This window comes from Bos grunniens, chromosome 2, assembly GCF_055505025.1.
Source record: "Bos grunniens cultivar Pamir isolate PY7600 chromosome 2, Bosgru_T2T1.0, whole genome shotgun sequence".
NCBI lineage: Eukaryota > Metazoa > Chordata > Mammalia > Artiodactyla > Bovidae > Bos > Bos grunniens.
The window spans coordinates 26,966,818-26,979,660 of record NC_141166.1 but is presented as its reverse complement, the minus strand read 5'-3'; the positions used below and the strand labels follow the sequence as shown (position 1 = coordinate 26,979,660).

The following is a 12,843-nucleotide window of genomic DNA, read 5'->3' as shown; positions in this document are numbered from 1 at the left end:
AATAAACATGACTCCTCAGGCATGACATCAGAGCCCATTACTATCTTCTCCCTGTTCTTTGCATGTCTCTTCTCTCAGCACCCTTCCACCTATCCTGCTGCTGCTTCCAATGAAATTGGACTACCTGCACTTGTAAAAGGGTAATACTTCCCCTTACCTCTGGGCCTTTGCACGTGCCTTCTGCCTCTACCTTTGCCTAACTAACTTCTTCTCATCCTGGAGATTCAATTTAGACAACATCTCCCCTGGGACATTTTCACATACCTGTAGTACTGCCATCTCTCCTACTGGCTAAGCTCTTAACATTTCTTTCTCTCTCTCTCTCTTTGATTTTTTGGCCTCACTGTGTGGCATGTGGGACTTCCCCAACCTGGAGAACCAGGGATCAAACCCGTGCCCCCTACAGTGGAAGCTCAAAGTCCTCATCACTGAGCCACCGGGAAAGTTTCTAATCCATGGCTGGCCACTCGAGGTCCCCAGCAAAAGCAATCACTTCAAATTTTTAATACTCCAAGGAAAGTGAGAGATTTAGAAACTGCTTTGTTCCATGGGGCCATGTTGTTGATTTGCTTTCCTGTAATGCCAGCTCATTTACAGCTCAACAACAATAATTATTTTAATTACAACAGCAATAAAAACAATGATGTTTGCAGTGTACATACCAGGCCTCTTTTAAGATATCTATATTGGTATGCAATAAATATATTCATTTATACATATGCATGTGTCTATATGGGAAAAGGAAATGGCAAACCACTCCAGAATTCTTGCCTGGAGAGTCCCATGGACAGTGGAGACTGGCAGGCTACAGTCCCTGGGGTTGCAAGAGTTGGACACAACTTAGCAACTAAACCACCACCACCATGTGTCTATATATTTTATACATTAAATCTCTCTGTATGTACTCTTTTAATATGCACAGAATTGCTATTATATTCATCTAACAGATGGGGAACCTGGGTCACAGCTGATGAATTAACTTCCTGATAGAGACAGAGAACACATAAACTGCTTTTCAATAAATCCGATGCAGTCAGTCTTCCTTCCAGTGTTAGAAGAAACTGAAAAAATCAGGATGTTCGCCCAGGATGTCTGGTTCAAGAACGTGCTCACGCAATGTGCACTTGGCGTCTCTCATTTGTTTGAACTAAATTCTAGTAGAGATTGCAATTTGCCATTCTTTCCAATTGATGGTTACCACCTACCCTGCTCAGTGGAAGTCCATGCTGCCTTGAAAAGAGAACATATTGGGGGAAAAAAAGCTTTAACCTTAAAAGACTTATTATACAAGCAAAAATAAATTGCTCCACACACACCCCCATCCCAGTCACCATTGTGTTTACAGTAACCAGGGGCCCTTTTTACCCCAACAGTCTCTCTTTTAAAAAATTGTTGAATTCCACCCACGAACCATGCTGAACATTTCCCTGGACTCCCCTGGTCCAGGCATTATGCTATTTGTATTCATTAAAACTGATTAAGGTTTTCTTCATATTTATCACAGGTTTGACTTCCATAGCTGAGGCTTACTCTGCTATCAGCAGGATTCCTCTTTTCCTTTGGAAATTTTCAAAGTGAAAATGCAAGAACACAAATGAATTCTGGCAGCCAGAAGTCCTTAATTTAGTGTGTGGGTTCCAGTGAGAGGAGAGGAGCTATATTTTAGGATAAAACAATTAGATAACCCTGAATTAAACCTATGGTATACTCATCACATTCTTTTCCTGGATTCATGTGCAATGTAAATGCACTTGACGTGATCCAATTATATCTTAAGTTCCTGGTTGCCAGCGCTAATCGAATAACAGAAGTGCAATACACCAGTCATATTTACAAAACTTGTGTAGAGCTATTAAGCCCAGAAAGGGCATCTTACCTCTAATTGTGCATTATGGGCCATGTGGCCCCTACAAATCATAAGGAGTAATCATTAAAATGTTAAAACACAATTATGAGTTCAACAAAAGGTAGGGACTCTCCATTACATTTTATTAATATTGAAGGAGCAAGAAGAGCATGAATGGACCCAGGCCATAGCATCTTTTTTTTCTGGTCTGTTGTGTGACTCCAACCTCAGAACCCTTACTTACTCTGATTAACAAATACCTATCTGAACAGTTTCATTACAGAGAAAGGCATCCTTCTTGGGATTTTTCTGTTAGAGTAAGTAGAAGACTTCAGTTTAAGAAGAATATTATGTGTATATTCAGGGCCTTTCAATTTCACATCTCAGCAAACTGCCCACTTTGGCTGGAAACAATGGTTGTCACCTGAAATTTGAGATGTGCTTGCCCTTTGCAGGTACACAGGGTTGCTATTAAGGCTTCCCTGATGTCTCAGACAGTAAAGAATCCACCTGCAATGTGGGAGACCTAGGTTCAATCCCTGGGTCAGGAGGATTCCCTGGAGAAGGGAATGACGATTCACTTCAGTATTCTTGCCTGAGAATTCCATGAACAGAGCTACTGTCCATGGGGTCACAAAGAGTTGGACACAACTGAGCAACTAACACTTTCACTTTTTTTTTTTTCATGGTTGTTACTAATACTTATTGGAGAAGGCAATGGCACCCCACTCCAGTACTCTTGCCTGGAAAATCCCAGGGATGGAGGAGCCTGGTGGGCTGCAGTCCATGGGGTCGCTAAGAGTCAGACACGACTGAGTGAGTTCACTTTCTATTTTCACCCTCATGCACTGGAGAAGGAAATGGCAACCCACTCCAGTGTTCTTGCCTGGAGAATCCCAGGGATGGGCAAGCCTGGTGGGCTGCCATCTATGGGGTCACACAGAGTCGGACACGACTGAAGCGACTTAGCAGCACTAATACTTATAAGGATGTCTTGCAGGCTGCTTCTCTTCAGCACTCTGCTACCAAACATGCCTCAAGGAAAACAGAAATCTGACAGCAAACTGTCACTTTCTGGAGTCCATGGAATGCTTTGCTTGGGTTTGTATATAAAGACAGACACAGGCTGTTGCTTTTCTCAGAAGTGCATTCTTCCTTTAGCTTGTACTTCTTCACTAGAGGGAACTTTCTTTTTCTCCCAATGATGCTTCCTGAGTGACTTAGATTCAAAGAAAATGAAGCTCTATAATTTGGAAATAAATCCCATCTTTCAGACTTGGCAGTAATCTTACCTTTCTGTCTCTTAAGCACCTGGCTATTATAAATTCTCGTTAGTCTGATACTCTCCCTCCTCTGTTAGAACCTTATTCACTTTTCAGGTGTTTGCATCTTCTCTTCCCAGCTAGACCATGAACTCCCTGAAGGTAAGGACTGGTGTGATTTGCATCCCCACAGTGCCTAAGCTCAGCACCTAACACATCACAGGCCCCTGGTTATGACCTTTGATGAATGAATTTACTAGGAATTAATTAGTCAGGAAGAGCTACTGGCTGAACACAAATGTAAGCTCCAACATGGAGCCACTGTGTCTTAGATTAGAGCTTCTCACACTTGCCTGCACATCGCTTACCTAGGGATTCTGTTAGAAAGTAACTTCTGATTCCTCGGACTGTGATAGTGCCTGAGAGTCTGTGTTTAGCAGGGAATGCCAATGCTGTTGTTTTGAGGATCTCACTTTGAGTAGCAACATCTTAGACATGAAAATTAGGCATGAATAAATCATTTAGAAACCATTTCTTTGCTTTCTATGCTTTTTCAGAGGCATACATGGATCACATTTCTGGTTGATGTGAAGCTATGCCACTTAGAGACTTTTAGAAATATTCAATAACCAATAAAAGGTCTTCTGTACAATAATAATAGCTAGTGTGGCAGGGTAATTCACCGAGGTATAATTTGCATCTGTTCCCCTTTATTTTTCATTCATTTGTTCTGAGCAGGTAGTCAAGCTCATTCAAATTCTGTACTTCTGAGACTTTGAGAAGCAGAGGGTGGGAGAGTCAGGGCTGCTGAAGGCAACACTTCCTGTCTATTTTGAAATCTGAGTGACTGATAAGATCTTTGGGGAGGGGGAAGGGAGGAAGAAGTCTGAATGATTGATAAGACCTTTGGGGACTGGGAGGGAAGGAAGAAAGAAAAACAAGAAGAAACTTGTCCCCAGGCTTGAGAAAAAGAAGCAAAACTGTATATCCCATAAATTTAAGAACTGCCTGGGAGATGTGACAGAATGGCTACACGTGGCAGCAAGGGGGCAAGACACCAGGGGTGGGCTCCACTTAGCCAAGAGCCCGTGCTGTGGGGTGCCTGGAAGCCACAGTTTTCTGGGGTTACTTGGGCTCTGAAAATGGGCATCTCAGGAACAGCCAGAGTAGATTAATGCCTGGAAGGGCCTCCAAAGCTTTGGAACTGCATAACGGCACCATCACACAAATACGCTGAATTCAATAATTGGCTAAAAATGTCAAAAAGGAAAAAAAAAAAAGGAAGAAGATCATAATAATGTTTGGGACTACATGACTTAGTCTCAAATGGTAAACAAGTGGATAAACACATTTCTTGTTAACCTAGCAGATGGAGTTAGGAACTGGGTTTAGTTTGATCTTAAAGAAATAAATCAGGGAGATGTTTGTCCTTTAACCAAGTGTATAAAGCAAAATTCATCCTTGATGAAACATCTATTGAGTGATGATTTAAAGATGAGATGAAATCATGTCACCTCACCACGCCTCTCCCCTACCCCCAGCAAACACAAACCTTCCTCAGTCAGCTTTCAACTCTCCAAAGGCTTCTTATTCCATTTAGAATAAAATCCAAACTCTTTTGCATGAACTACAATGCTCTGTGCTCTACATTTGCACCATCCAGGATGGGAGCCATGGCCACATTTGGCAACTGAGCACTTTGAAATATGGCTGGTCTAAAATGGGATGTGCTATAAGTGGAAAATGCCCAGCAGGTTTCAAAGAGGAAGGAAGGAAAGAAGGAAGGAAGGAGGGAGAGAGGAAGGAGAATATATTCATGTATTTCTGAATAATATCATCTACAGTGATTATGTGTTACAATGATGTGTTGGATATATTGGGTTAATTTCACCTGTTTCTTTTTAATTTTTAAAAATGGAGCTGCTAGAAAACATAACATTGTATATATAGCTCACATTTTACTTCTGTTGTATCACACTCTTCCCCAGGCCCTGCTCTCATTAGACCTCAGCTCCCACTTCTCGTTCCTTGGTTTCCCTGCAGGCATCTGCCAGCAGAGACAGGGCACAGTGTGGTTGGCTGTGTCTAGAAGCTGTTCCCCACAGATTCCTGCCTGGCTTTCTCATTTTATTCAGCTAAAGCTCTGCTCAGAAGTCACCTCTTCAGGGAGACGTTCCTTCGCCATTCCATTTAAGCCAACTCATATCCTTCTCAATGTCCTGGACTTGCTTTGCTTTCTGCACACAGCCTTAAAATATTACCACTTGTTTCCTGTCTCACCCCACTAGGATGTGAGTGTCAGTTTTTTTCACCAATATACCTGCAGTTACTAGGAAAGTGCCTGGTGTATAGTGGGTGCATGATAAATATTTCCTCAGTGATTACATTAAGTAGTGATTCAAAGTGAGCCCTTGCAATAGACTAGTCATTTTGCCCATAGCTTTAAATGCTTTTTTTTGTACTTAATTCTCACAGTCTGATCATCTTGTTGTTGTTCACTCGCTGAGTTGTATCAGACTCTTTGCCACCTCACGGACCTCCAGCACCCCAGACTTCCCTGTCCTTCACTATCTTCCAGAGTTTGCTCAAACTCGTGTCCATTGAGTCGATGATGCCACCCAATCATCTCATCCTCTGTCTTCCCCTTCTCCTCCTGCCCACAATCTTTCCCAGGATCAGGGTCTTTTCTAATGAGTCTGCTCTTTGCATCAGGTGGCCAAAGTATTAGAGCTTCAGTATCAGTTCTTCCAATGAATGTTCAGGGTTGCTTTCCTTTAGGACTGACTGACTGGTTTGATCTCCTTGCTGTCCAGAAGACTCTCAAGAATCTTCCCCAGCACCAGAGCTTGAAAACATCAGTTCTTCAGCGCTCAGCCTTCTTTACGGTCCAACTCTCACATCTGTACATGACTACTGGAAAAATCATAGCTTTGACTATAGCAACCTCTGTTAGTAAAATGATATCTCTGCTTTTTAATATGCTGTCTAGGTTTCCGATAGCTTTTCTTCCATGAAGCAACTGTCTAACCATAAGTAAATACCATTTCAATCCTAATTTTATGAACAGAAAAACAGGCTTAGCAAAGTTAATAAAAAATAGTTTAGTGTGTCCCAAACACTTTACATGGACTTGTTTCTTAAGTCCTGAGAGGTGGGCACTTTTATTTTCTATTTTTACAGGAGGGACTCAAGGCATGGTTGGATAAGTAACTTGCCTGAGGTTATGTAATCAGCATGTGGCAGGACTGAGAGATAAAGCCAGGCAGATCTCCCCCAAGAACCCAAGCTCTCCTGCTCCAGGCCAACTTCACACATCAGTGAGTGCAAAGTATGTCTGACTAGCCTCCTGCTCTCTACCCTGGATACACACATGATGTAACCTAGCAGGACTCCATGGGATCTTCCCCAGGGCAGACCCCTCTCCCACATCCTCTACTTTATCTCCTCTCTGAAGTACCTAGATAACAGTATTTGATGTAGATTTCTTGAGTTGTTTTGCAAATATGAACACCCCCTACCCAAGGGAACATGTTAACTACTTAATAACCATGAACACATAGCCCCTGTAGCACAGGCCTCCTGGAACCTAAGGACTGATAAAGTTCACCCCTGTGACACCACCCTCTTCCCTCAGTTCAGTTCAGTCACTCAATCATGTTCGACTCTTTGTGAACCTATAGACTGCAGCACACCAGGCTTCCCTGTCCATCACCAACTCCCAGAGCTTGATCAAACACATGTCCATTGAGTCAGTGATGCCATCCAAACATCTCATCCTCTGTCCTCCCCTTCTTCTCTCTCCTTCAATCTTTCCCAGCATCAGTGTCTTTTCCAATGAGTCAGTTCTTTGCATCAGGTGGCCAAAATACTAGAGTTTCAGCTTTAGCATCAGTTCTTCCAATGAACATTCAGGACTGATTTCCTTTAGAATTGATTGGTTTGATCTCCTTGCAGTCCAAGGGACTCTCAAGAGTCTTCTCCAACACCACAGTTCAAAAGCATCAATTCTTCAGCGCTCAGCTTTCTTTATAGTCCAAACTCTCACATCCATACATGACTACTGAAAAATCATTGCTTTGACTAGATGGACCTTTGTTGGCAATGTCTCTGCTTTTGAATATGCTGTCTAGGTTGGTCGTCTCTTTTCTTCCAAGGAGCAAGTGTCTTGTAATTTCATGGCTGCAGTCACCATCTGCAGTGATTTTGGAACCCAAGAAAATAAAGTCTGTCACTGTTTCCATTGTTTCCCTATCTATTTGCCATGAAGTGATGGGACCAGAAGCCACGATCTGTTTTTTAGAGAATTGTGCATGATCTGATCATGCACCCAGCAACACCCCCTCCCCCACCTGGCTTTTAAAAATGCTTTGCCAAAACCGTTCTGAGAGTTCAAGGCTTTTTGAACGGCCATGTCAAATCCTTGCACGGCCTTGCAGTAACATTTCTCTGCTCCAAACTCCGATGTGTCAGTTTGTTTGGCCTCTCTTTGCACCAGGCACACAAAACTTTCATTAACAATGATCACCCTCTGGCACTTCTACCAATGCTTACCCCTTCTTAAACTCTCTTTCCATTATCCAAATTTACTACCTAAAAACCTGAAGACCTAATTGAAAGAAAGCATAACAGTGTTAGTCGCTCAGGCATGTCCAACTCTTTGAAACCCCATGGACTATAGCCTGGCAGGTTCCTCTGTCCATGGGATTTTCCAGGCAAGGATACTGGAATGGGTTGCTGGTCCCTTCTCCAGGGGATCTTCTTGACCCAGGGATCAAGCAGGCTGTCTCCTGCATTGCAGGCAGATTCTTTATGGTCTGAGCCACCAAGGAAGTTCAAAGATCTGGTTAGGCTCCTCAAAACTTAAATATGCTTCTCTGTACTTTCTCTTTTTGTGAGTACCACTAATTTGCCTAATTTTCCAGTGCTGAAACCTCACAGACATTTGTGGCTTATTTCTCTCACTTGTTGCTCCTCCTTAGATAATTTACTCTTCCCAATGTTTTGCTTTTCTGTCTTTCTTTCAATCCCTACTGCCACCCACCAGGTTCAGGATTTTGTCAATGCAGATCTGGACTTTGGGTAAAAATGTGTTAATTTTTCTCCTTGTTGTCACTCTCTCCTCTTTAAACTCATTCTGATGAATGACGGAAATGTGATGGAAATGAATGATGGAAATTAAAATTAAAAGATTTCCATCCGTCGCTGTCTTTTTAAAAGTTTTTAGTGTGTTCCTACTGCCTGAAGGATAAAGTCCTTTGAAGTTCATCCATTCAATGTCATTCAATGTCATTCCCAGTTAGGGCTAACCTGTTTTTCAAACCTTATCTCCCACCACCACCATATCTGACCTTCTTCTGCAATCTGGCTGCTTTATTCTCTGTCAGAAAAACATCCTTTGTATCTTCCCACCTTTGCCCTATTACTCTTGGTGTCTTCTACTCAATGTACACTTCACATTCTTTAATACATTCCAACTCAACATCAAACTTCTATACAGCTTTCTCTGGGCATCTCAGTTTGAAATGTCATCCCTTCCTTAAGCTCCTTTACCAAATAATGTTTGTCTAATTTACTCATGAAGTTTCTCAGATTAAACTTAGATTCTTTGCATTGAAGTTTTAATTCCTGTTCCATTGCCAAGCATCTCAAGCCATGTGTCCAGTAAATGTTCCAACAAAAATAAATTTGGAATTATCTATGTTAATAGGGAGCATTCAATATCAGAAGAATTTCAGAATGAAAGATCATATTTAAGTTTGAGAAACTGGCATTTTTTTTTTTAACCTCAGAGATGCTTTGATTTTGTGTGATGGTTTATTCATGAGATGTTCCCTTTCTCCCTATCTCCTTCTGTAACAAGATTGGAATCAGAGTGATCTTATTAATAAATTGTTTTTTTCTCCACTAATAAAACTGAAAAAAAGTTAGAGGATTTCTTATAGAATATTTTTCCATTGTTTTCTCTTTCACTTTTATGCAAATGAAAGTTTTGAAAGCTAAACATTGCAACACTTTGTTTACTTGTAGAAACAAAAGAGTTTAGAAACCAAATTGTTCAGCTTCCTAATTTCACACACACACACAAAAGTAAAGATTAGACACAAAGCCCATGGCCAATTCAGCATCTGAACCCAGATTTTGTGAATCCCAGGACATACTCTATTCTACCTTACATGTGTGCTAAGTCACGTCAGTCATGTCTGACTCTTTGCAACCCTATAGACTGTAGCCTGCCAGGCTCCTCTGTTCATGGAATTCTCCAGGCAAGAATACTGGAGTGGGTTGCCATGACCTCCTCCAAGGGACCTTCCTGACCCAGGGATCAAACCCGTGTCTCTTGCATATCCTGCATTGACAGGATAGTTCTTTAGCACTCGCGCTACCTGGGAAGCTTGTATTCTACCTTACCACTTCTCACCTAGAAGCCTCCATCTAATGATTGATGGATCATCTAAATTCATCTTATAGACATATTTTGCTTCGGACCTCTGATTGTAATCTTGCAACATTAATCATTTGCAGTCAGTATGCAATTTACACAGCCTACAACAAATTTCCACATACATTATTGAATGTAATACTCACAACAATGTTGTCAGCTAGTTTAAAAGCAGAAGTGAGATAGGCCTCAAGAATGTGGATGCATCAGATGTGGCTGTTTAAGAAGTCCTTTTGGAACAAATGTATTTCTTCTTGACGCCTTGATCAACAAAATGCATCAGGTATCTATTTTGTGGAGATATTACTTGCCCACAAGGCTCTGAGACAAAATAGCCATGCTACGTGACAGGGTATGCAAGTAAAATGTCAAATTGTCATTCTGTACATCAGTAGAAAAGAAATTTAGGTGCTGGCATTTATTGTAAGCTTCTTCATAGAGGGGAGACTCAGGCTGTACCTTGGAGCCCCAGCAGGATTTATGTAACAGTGATGCCCCAATGGAATGTGTGCATTCATTCTTTTTTTCATATAAAATCTGTACTTCATAAGGCATTCTGATATTCTTTAGCCCATTTAATCCTTTTGAGATCCTGACCCTTTACATGAACAGTTCTCTTGGGGTTAAGAGAGACATTGTAATCTCTGAGTATTAGCCATTCTATAGAAAATTCTGTCGACTGCTGGCTTCCTCTATTAAGGTGAAATTAAATTCTCAAAAAGTAGGGCATGGATGGGGGAAGGAGAAGGGATTGGCTATGCTCATTGTAGCCCAGGGTCCCTTGGCTCAACTTTGTCATTCTAATGAGGCAGTCACCTTCTAAAGGCAGTAGGTTTAAGCCATGGAATGGAGCCTGCTGGTGTTAACTGTATATACTAAACTCATGTTACATTACCAAAGTGCTGGGTCAACAATCAGAAATGAGTTCCTTCATCTTTTATTAACGTGAAACTTGTCCTTGGCTAGAAATGCCAGGATGAGGTGTCATTTTGCAAGATGTCGATTTCATGAGTTAGGTTTTTGGAAAGGACTTTCAAAAAGTTTATGGCAGAATAAACAACTTTTCCAAAACTGGATAGGGCTTCCCTGATGGCTCAGACGGTAAAGCGTCTGCCTGCAATGTGGGAGACCTGGGTTTGACACCAGGGTCAGGAAGATCCCCTGGGGAAGGAAATGGCAACCCACTCCAGCACTGTTGCCTGGAAAATTCCATGGATGCAGGAGCCTGGTAAGCTATAGTCCATGTGGTCGCAAGGAGTCAGACATGACTGAGCAACTTCACTTTCACTTTTTTTCTAAAACTGGAAGAGCTTCAGACTAGTCTAGAAATGGTTACCCGCCACTTTTCACATTAATTAAAATGCTAGTTACAATTTTTAAAACGTCATACCTGTAACACACCATTAGAAGGAATAAGTACTACCATCTTTATTATTATATTTCAATTTTATACATTGAGCCATCCACAGAAATTCCATATTATCGTTGACCTTTATACTTTAACTTGACCCCCAGGCTTTGTGTACTCTTGTCTCCTACACTTCTGGGACTGCTCCTGTTGACATAGCTATCAAATGGCTAGCTATAGGGCTGGTTTCTATGGTTGCAGAGCGAAAGATGCATTTTCTATTATATTTTTCTAGCACAATGTGAGCAAGAAGAACAGCCAAGCCTGTTGGAGAAATTTCAAATAGCAAATCCTGATATAGAGCCAGGAATTGAGAAAGGGTTGGAAAACAGAACCACAAAGCTGGACATGGATGGGTATGGGATTCAGAAGAGAATGGATCAGGTGTCTGGCATGCAGGTGGCCTGAGCCAACTTGGATGTCCTGGAGCAGAAGAGCCAGCACAGGATCCAGCATGAAGAATAAGCCCAGGTCCTTGGATTAGTAATGGTTGCCTTAGCCAGGCTCAGAAGTCATGACTTGAATGGCAAAGGAGCACTTCTCTATAGGTTGATCCTTGGAAAAGTGTCATGAAAAAAGTCAGTTCTTGGCTGTAGGAGGGCTGAGTGAAGCAGAGAGCAGATGATTGAGTGAGACCCCATCACCTACTGATGATAGGTCACAATAGCCAATTTGTGTATTGAGAAAAACACAATTTGTACCCTCTCTCTATGGACTGCTTTTACTTCCAGCCCAGATCCACTACACAGGTGTGATTAAAATGTGGTGGCCCATCTTATTCAGAGAAACACCCATACTATGGCCAATCTTCAATGACTTCATGTCAGGATTTCCCAAATGGCTAGTGATATTCCAGACTTGAGCTAAGAATGTGGTTCCAGGGGGAAATTTAAGGACCACATTACTTAGTACACTGGAATTGTAATTTACTAAATAGGACATCAGTGCCTTGTAAGAGTTAACAAAACCTCCCCAGTGCCTTGCTTAGTTATACTGGAATAATAAGGCTACCTATCCCTTTTAATAAATGGAATGCTAAGATTATGATGTAACAAGACATCAAAACCCTACTGTACAGTCACACCCTGATAATAGTTTTGCTTCTTTATTAACACTGCTTTAAGATAGAGGGCAATAACATTCTTGAGAAACATTGATGAACATTTTTGAGATTATGTTAAAGTAGCCAACACATTCATATCACCTCAACAGTGTTAGAATTTTCATTACAAGAAAAAAAAAAAAAGCTAATCACTGGGAAACTATACATGATATCTAAAGAGAATTTTCTTATTATTTCCTTTTTCATGTTACAAATGTATGAGAAATCTCCTTTAAGGGCAAACTTTTGACTTAAGTTATAATTTAGATTTCTAGGGCTCTGGGGAGCTGTCTTTCAGGCAAGACAAATCACAGTGCTTTTCATTTCCTTTTTTGGTACATCAGCCAAATATACTGAACACCCATTGTGTGCAAAGGCTTGTGTTCAGCCAATGCCTTCCTTTGCTTAGAAACAAAAAATAATCCATAAATGGGCTTCCCAAGTGGTGTTAGTGGTAAAGAACCCACCTGCCAATACTGGAGACACTAGAGATGCGAGTTCAATCCCTGAGTTGGGAAGATCCCCTGGAGAAGGGCATGGCAATCCACTCCAGTATTCTTGGCTGGAAAATTCCACATACAGAGGAGCCTGGCAGGCTGCAGTCCATAAGTCCACATAAGAACCAGACATGACTAAGCAGCTGAAAAATTATAAATTAGAAAGGTATAAAAATGATGGTAAGCAGCCGTACACAGGACTGACCAGACCACTGTACTGCAGGGCATGGGGGGCACCAAAGTGGTAGTGATGGAAGGTCATGCCACATTGCTGCCGTCTATGTGGCAC

At 41.5% G+C, this 12,843-nt stretch overlaps 1 long non-coding RNA gene across 3 annotated transcripts in view; it reads right to left on the bottom strand.

Annotated features, from left to right (window-relative positions):
• Window positions 1-287: 287 nt before the first annotated feature.
• Window positions 288-12,843, bottom strand: part of LOC147377786 (uncharacterized) — an 82,219-nt gene continuing 69,663 nt past the window's right edge. For 2 of the 3 annotated variants that reach the window (XR_015151018.1, XR_015151025.1), the window contains exons 2-3: window positions 12,525-12,697; window positions 10,951-11,556 (exon numbers count right to left, since the gene is read on the bottom strand). This is a non-coding gene — a long non-coding RNA (uncharacterized LOC147377786). Of the gene's footprint in view, window positions 1,231-10,950; window positions 11,557-12,524; window positions 12,698-12,843 lie in introns of those variants that run through there. The other variant, XR_015151026.1, reaches the window with a different exon arrangement.